The sequence below is a fragment of the Solanum tuberosum genome, unplaced genomic scaffold, assembly GCF_000226075.1.
Source record: "Solanum tuberosum cultivar DM 1-3 516 R44 unplaced genomic scaffold, SolTub_3.0 scf00719, whole genome shotgun sequence".
NCBI lineage: Eukaryota > Viridiplantae > Streptophyta > Magnoliopsida > Solanales > Solanaceae > Solanum > Solanum tuberosum.
This window is the reverse complement of record NW_006239641.1, coordinates 158,415-166,525: the sequence shown is the minus strand read 5'-3', so window position 1 is coordinate 166,525 and position 8,111 is coordinate 158,415. Positions and strand designations below refer to the sequence as shown.

The 8,111-nt window shown below is 34.3% G+C and overlaps 1 pseudogene; it reads right to left on the bottom strand.

Annotated features, from left to right (window-relative positions):
• Positions 1-1,605: 1,605 nt before the first annotated feature.
• LOC102605863 (disease resistance protein RPP13-like) lies at positions 1,606-4,348 on the bottom strand (annotated as a pseudogene).
• Between the last annotated feature and the right edge of the window lie 3,763 nt (positions 4,349-8,111).

Here is an 8,111-nt window from a genome sequence, read left to right as displayed (position 1 = left end):
TGGGTCTTGTCCCGGCTTCCATCTTTATCAGTTAGAGGCTTCATAGATAGACAGTAGAGTTTCAAAAGTCTTTTCATTTATTTTGTTAAATGTTTTGAAGACTAAAGTTGCCTTTTATGGCGAGTTGTATATATATTCTATTATACAGAGTTTTCTTTTGAGTTAAAGATTTGTAAAGTTGAGTTTATAAACTCTTATTCAGTTTTAAGCTCTTGTATGCTTAAGTTAGTCTTCCACTTGGAGTCAGCCAGGATGAGGGTTCGCTTGGGGACCAGCAATGGTCTTCGAGTGCCGGCCACGCCCAGGGTGTAGGCTCGGGGCGTGACACCAATGGAAGAGGGAAAATATTTCTTATTTTATTATCATTACTTTTTATCGTTATATAACTATAAATTAATGATGGATATACTATGATCTTATATATATATATATATATATATAACATATATTATCTATCGAAAGGGTACATGAAGTTATTCTATTTTAATTGATAAAATGAGATTAAGAAGAAAACAAAATATTTCCTACATTTTTATTTGTTAAAGTGATTTTCAACAAGAATAGTGTTCTTTAATAATATTTTAATTAGGAAGACGATGTATTTAAAAAGAAAAAAAATAATATATTTATTCAAAAAAGAGCATTTTGTAACTATAGGGGCATTTCTGGATCAAAGTATTGACTGTAAGGGGTTTTTTGATCAAAAGTATTGACTGTAATGACATTTTTAAACCAAACTATAAACTAAGGACATTTTTGTTCCTTTCACATAGTTTTGGGGTATTTTTGGTCATTTTCCCTATAAAGAGGAACAAAAAAAATGCTAAATTGTGGACAAGAGAGAGTACCATATACTATTTTTAATTTCATTTTAACATATAAAGCATTGTCTTAAATGTGGACAATCAAGAGAGAATACAGTATACAATTAATTAAAACATCACAAAATCATTTTTGGCAAAAACAATTATCTTCAAACCAATTACACTCACTCAAAAAGCTTAAAACAATAATAAGAAATGAAACACTAAAACCACTCAACTAATAACCAATGTGCTTGGCATCAATACCTCTACGATTATGAAGACATGATATATATATATTCTTGAAAAGCTTCACATCTTCAACAGCTCCACGTCTTTCATTCTCTCAGGAATCTCCTTTAAATTTGGACAGTCATCGATACAAAAACTTTTAATGAGAGGCATTGCACTTGTGGCTAAATGCCATGTTTCTAAGTTCTCAAGATCATAAAGACTAAGGATCTCTAGTTGACTGAAGCTGTTATCACTGCATATTATTTCTTTTCCTTTATAAACTCTAAACAAATAGAGATACCTTAGGTTTGGCAACATTCCCAAAATAGGCATCGGATCTGTTTTCAGTACTGAGTAACTCAAAAGCATCATTGTGATGGAATTTGGAAACAGATCAGGCAGTTTCTCTATTCTCCCTTCTAACCTCAATTTCTGGAGCTTTTCACAACAATAAACAAATTCAAGGGATGGGAATGATTCACCACCTCTACAAAACAATGTGAGAGTGCTAAGGTTTTTCAAGCTGCTAATGTTGTTTAGGGAGTAAGATTTCTTAATACGGTCACAAAATCATTTTTGGCAAAAACAATTATCTTCAAACCAATTACACTCACTCAAAAAGCTTAAAACAATAATAAGAAATGAAACACTAAAACCACTCAACTAATAACCAATGTGCTTGGCATCAATACCTCTACGATTATGAAGACATGATATATATATATTCTTGAAAAGCTTCACATCTTCAACAGCTCCACGTCTTTCATTCTCTCAGGAATCTCCTTTAAATTTGGACAGTCATCGATACAAAAACTTTTAATGAGAGGCATTGCACTTGTGGCTAAATGCCATGTTTCTAAGTTCTCAAGATCATAAAGACTAAGGATCTCTAGTTGACTGAAGCTGTTATCACTGCATATTATTTCTTTTCCTTTATAAACTCTAAACAAATAGAGATACCTTAGGTTTGGCAACATTCCCAAAATAGGCATCGGATCTGTTTTCAGTACTGAGTAACTCAAAAGCATCATTGTGATGGAATTTGGAAACAGATCAGGCAGTTTCTCTATTCTCCCTTCTAACCTCAATTTCTGGAGCTTTTCACAACAATAAACAAATTCAAGGGATGGGAATGATTCACCACCTCTACAAAACAATGTGAGAGTGCTAAGGTTTTTCAAGCTGCTAATGTTGTTTAGGGAGTAAGATTTGGTAATATCATGCATGCTTAATTTTCGAAGATTGACTAAATCAACAGGGTCAACATCTTTCCATTGATCACAATTAACACCTTGAAGAACTTGAAGACTAGTGAGATTGCTAATACGTACCAGAGGTTCTGAATACTCAGCTTCTAAATGTCTTAGATTTATTAGCTCAGCTGTTTCGCTGGATAATTCGCATAAGCCTCCGACACAAAGTGTCTGTAAATTCTTAAGGTTGCCAATAGACGAAGGAAGACGACGGATACCACCTGTCAATCTTAACAACTTGAGGTGGTACAAACTCCCTATGGCATCAGGTATAACACCACCTTCATTAATATCCAAGTACAACACATATATGTGTCGGAACACATCTATATGTTGGAACACATTACAAATATATGGATCGAAGAACATAATTGACCTCAACTTTAAGTTAGAAAGATCAAGTGAGAGGTACCTTTCTCCTTCACTATGAATGACATGTCTGATACATAAAGAAGATATGGAGCGGCTTCTTGGATCATAAATGTCAAAGAAGTTTACCTCCAATGCCTTTTGTATCGCAAGTTCATGGAGTAAATCATGAACTCTACATTCAGTAACTTTTTCCCAAAACGTATCCACCACTTGAACCAAGCTTCGTCTTATCAGTTCATTCAAGAAGCCTTCAGCGACATCCTCCATTCTTTCTTCTCCTCTGGGTATGAAACCCTCGGCCATCCACAGCCGTATTATGTTATCAGCCCCGAGCAATTGATCATCTGGAAAAATACCAAAGTAGAGAAAACACTGCTTGAGCGCAGTTGACAAATCATTGTAGCTTAAGGATAGTATGTTAGAGATTTCAATAGATTTATCATGTTTAATGTTCTCCCAAAGGTGATCTTGCACCTTTTTCCATTCGTTTAGCCCCTTTTTATGTGAAAGTAGTCCGCTCAATACAACAATTGCAAGAGGTAAGCCTCTACACTTGTCCACCATATCTAAAGCTAAACGTTCCATATGTGGATCCATTGCTTGAACATCAAGTAGTTTCCTACAAAAGAGATCCCAACTTTCTTCTTGACTTAGGAAACGAAGTTTATGAACAAAACTTATGTTGTCTGCTCTTTCAGCGACTTCCTCTTTGCGCGTGGTAATAATGACTCTGCTGCCATTCTTGCTATCCGGGAATGCTCTTTTCAAACTCTCCCATGCTTCTCTCTGCCATACATCATCAACCACCACAAGGTATTTGCGTTCTCTCAATAGATCACGAAGATGAATTTCAAGATCTCTTTCTGTCATCCTTTCCAACAAATCAAGAGTTTCCTTGGTGCGACCTTGGATGGATTTTATGATATTCCTAAGAAGATCCATTTTCTTGAACTCTTGAGAGACACATATCCAAGCGCGTGCAGGGAAGCTAGAGACTGTATCAGGACTGTTGTAGAGTTTTTCCGCAAGAGTGGTCTTGCCTAAGCCCCCCATTCCATAAATGGAGAGGACGCTTCGACGAGGCTCTGCTTTGAGAAGTTCAACTAGCAATGTTTGTACAACCTCCTTTAAGCCAACAAAAATGTAATCGTGGTCATCCACATATGAGGTAGTTCTCCTCAATGTTGTAACCTGATTACTTGGCCCTTCTCCTGCATTAGTACTATTGATATTTGTAATACCATAAGTCTCTCGTTTGCGAGAGATATCCAAGATTCGTTGCTTGAGTGATTGGATCTCCTCGGCAACATTGTAGAATTTCTTCTCCTTCCTACATATGCAAGCGCAAGCCTTGAGAGGACTAGCACGTTTACCAGCCTCAAAGCTATAAGTCTCAAGTATAGCAACAGCATCATTAGCAATAGAGTTGATCTCAAACACCCATTGTTGAACTCTTTGATCTCCACTTTGCTTTAGTTCTGCATCTCTGAGGAAAGACTGTATGAAGAGTAACTCATTTCTCAGCCATCTAACTTCATCTCTCAGATTTGTAAGCAGGGAAACTTGTTGAATGAGGAAATCACCCAATTTTTTGAACTGCAAATGACACAAAGGCATCAGCCATCTTTAGGAATAACTAGTTTTGATTGAAAAAAAGAGGAGGTTGTATGTATATTGGAAAATGGGTGATAGACATAAAAGTAAGACCTCAAATAATGTGTTGAAAGGGTCCACTTATCACTTATATGACTAAAGATTAGAAAAAAACGAAACATGACCATGTGGTTTCTGAATAAAGAATTACCATTGGATAAAAGGACAAAGATGTATTAAAGCTTTTTGAAATTTTCCACTAAACAAAAGGTCAATTTTTTTAATTAAAGCATCTTCAACAACCATTATACAACTTGGGGAAAAACACATATAGAGAAAAGTCTTTAAAAAATAAAGCAACTTCAACAATCATTGCACAACTTGTGGAAAAATATATATTGAGAAACGATTAAAAAAATTGAAGCATCTTCAACAATCATTACACAACTTATGGAAAAAAAATATTTGTTTTTATTTGTTCATAATAATAATTTTATTTTTTTTCTATTTGCTTGCTACAATGAAATAATTTAGGATTCATTAAATTGGTTACAATTGTCCGCAATTCTAATTGTGCATATTACATCATATTAATCTAAATTTGATGGAGCGGTATTATTTTAAAAAAAATCCAAACGTACCAAATCAATTTTTACAACTCAAGTTTCATCTGATTTGGAAGAACGAGCTAATTAGTCAAAAAAAATATCAATGAAATTTTGGAGGCCTACAGCAAAAGCTTCATTGATTTTTCTCTGGAGCCATTTTTGTCCTTTAAATGGTGACACAGCTTAGAAAAATCCAGTATACGCTACTGGTTGTGGTAATGGTAGTTAGGGTATTAAATATTGTTAGCTTATATGTGTCCACCATAGGTCAATGGACTAGGTTCCTTGACAAAGTTAAGAACAATATCGAAAGTAATACTTAGAGTAAAGGACAAGGATGTTTACGTGGAAATCTCCTTGCTCAAGAGATAAATGTTGATAGAGAAGACTTTTGCAGTTCAAAAATCACGTTTGCAAAAACTATGTTATTTCTTATCAAAGTGATCAATTGTTTACTAGCTGCCAAGAAGAATTAAGTATAATTTAGTTTACTTTCTTCTCTTTGATTAGGTAAAAGATTAATATTCATTGTTATTTGTTAATACACATAGAATTTAAAAATTGGTTTGGCTGGAGTTGGAGACATCATTAAAGCATCTTTCTGTATAATCAATCAATATATGACTTTTGCAATATTCCATCAGACATTTTATATGTGACACTCTTGTTTAAAAAATAATAAGTCTACTTGTTGACATATTCCTCCTCTCTCTTTCCTACATATTTTAGTTCACATGCCAAGTTGAGAAGGTCTTATGGAAATGGTAGTTCAACAATTTCATCATTCACCCTATCGTCACATATCATTATCATATCATCATATCAATATTCAATATTTACCTTAAAAACATTAACTCGTAACTTGAATGTTAAATTACTATAATATATTCCTAACTTAGGTTGTGACTTTTTCGATGAGGTGTGACTTTTCTGATAAGTTGTGACTTTTTTCAAAGGGTTGTAATTTTTTGATGAGTTGTGACTTTTTCAATAAGTTGTGACTTTTCCAAAGGCCAGTGACTTCTCGGAAAGGTCAAGACTTTTCAGATAAGACACAAAAAATAATTGTTAATACTACCCTTTGTTGACTATAAATAGAGGGACTTCCTCTCATTTTTCAACCACAATTTTTTTTTTAAAATCTTCTACTCTTCTTCTTCTTGCACTTTAAAAAAATTTGTGGGATTTATTGTCGTTGAGTGAGTTCGAATTTAGCGGAATATGAGGTACCACTATTCTGATTAAGTAAATCATTCTATAGAGGGTATATTCCATAACCTCGAGTACTTGAGGAAAATAATTTTGATGATATAATTATTATTATTTTGCTTAATATATACATTAGTATGTAATGTTCAAATATATGAAGTTAACATTGTGTGGTCTAAATTCATTTGTTTTTGTTAACAATTTCTCTTGTGATGTAGATATATATGTGCATCTGAATATCTTTTTCCAAAATTATTAAACTTCTCAAGAGTTAGAGAATTGTCACAGTTTGTTTTTTTTATGCTCAAGACAAAATAATGACTATATATATCAATGATACTTATGTGATTTTGATTATCAGAAAATTTGCTTCAAAATAGTTATTACTATATAAACTTTGCCCTTTTGTTTTACTTATTTACTATTTCTTAATATTTCAGTATTTCGGACGAAGAAAAAAAGTTCATATTTTTGTTCATTTTACATAATTTAAGAACATTTTTAGCTTTGCTCCGTTAATTAGGTCATCACAAAATCCATAAAAAAGTTCTCTTCCAACGCATGTTTCCAAAAACAGAAAGAAATTAAACATTGAAAATACAAGGGATAAGGCACTAGTACCCTCTAGTGTATGACCGAAATCCCAGAGACACACCTTAACTAAACTAAGATCATATTACCCCCTGAACTTATTTTTTTTTGTAATTTTGTACACCTTTTTGGCCTACGTGGCCTCCAAACATCTCCCACGCGCCTCACTTAAGTGGAGTCACAGAGTGTGCCACGTAAGTCAAAAGGTGTACAAAATTACACAAAAAATGAGTTTAGGGGGTAATAGGACCTTAGATTAGTTAAGGTGTGTCTCTGAGATTTCGGTCATAGTCTAGGAGGGTACTTATCTATGGAGAAAAGTCTAAAAGTAATAATTATATGTATTGTCAAATATGTCAACAAGAAAAATTAGAGCAATGAAGTGATATTTGGCCCCTTTGACTGGGCAAGAGAAAATCAAAGTGTTCCCGTTTTCAAAAAATAGAGCAATGAAAGTGAAATGTGCCCTATTTTGTGGTGTGGTCCTTCCCAGAACTTTGTTAATGCTGAATTTTGTGTGTACTCACATTGCTCAACAATGAAAGTGAATATTTTAAGTATATAGCAAAACCTCAGTGCATAAAAGTTAAGCCTCGTTCCTTTTTTTTGAACGCGCAGGTGGACTATTTGTTAGGAGACGATCCACTAAAAATGTCATACATGGAGCTACGTATCCACAGAGGATTCATCACAGGGGATCCTCAAACGCGAACCATCCAGCAAAGATATTACAATGCAGGTCTGGTTTCATTGTGATGAATTCACAATCACCAAACCCGAACTTACTAGTGGGGGCTGTGGTGGGTGGTCCTGATCAGCACGATCATTTCCCAGACGAGCGTTCAAATTACGAGCAATCTGAACCCGCCATTTACGTTGTTCATTCATTTGGCCAACTCTAAGTCATGTGTAGAATCAAGAATGAAGCCATGTTGGTCTCTTTTTTTTTCTTAATTGCTTTGTTTCACTAGTAGTAATATAATTTCCCCTTGTTAGGGCAAATGTTACCACTATTATTGAATTCTAAATTGTATACCATAACTAAAAAATTTATGTTGAAATGCCTTAATAATGTCTCGAAAGGTAAATAGTACTTATACAGTCCATTTCTTTGGTGATTTCAGTAATTTGGGTTAGAAAAAGAGATATACTCTCGGAAGCAGTGGACATAAATATGTGATTGTTGAAATATGTACTATTAAAGCTTCTTCAACAACCATTACACAACTTGTGGGAAAAAGTTGTCACGCCCCGAGCCTACACCCTGGGCGGGACCGGCACTCGGAGACCATTGCTGGCCCCAAGCGAACCCTTGGCCTGGCTTTCTTAACTCAGCGGAAACCTAACTCAACAGAATAACTCAATGCCATGCAAAGACATAAAATAACTTAACTGATGAAATCTGGCCAAAAAGGCAACTCGAGTCTCAAAATAGAATATTTACATAT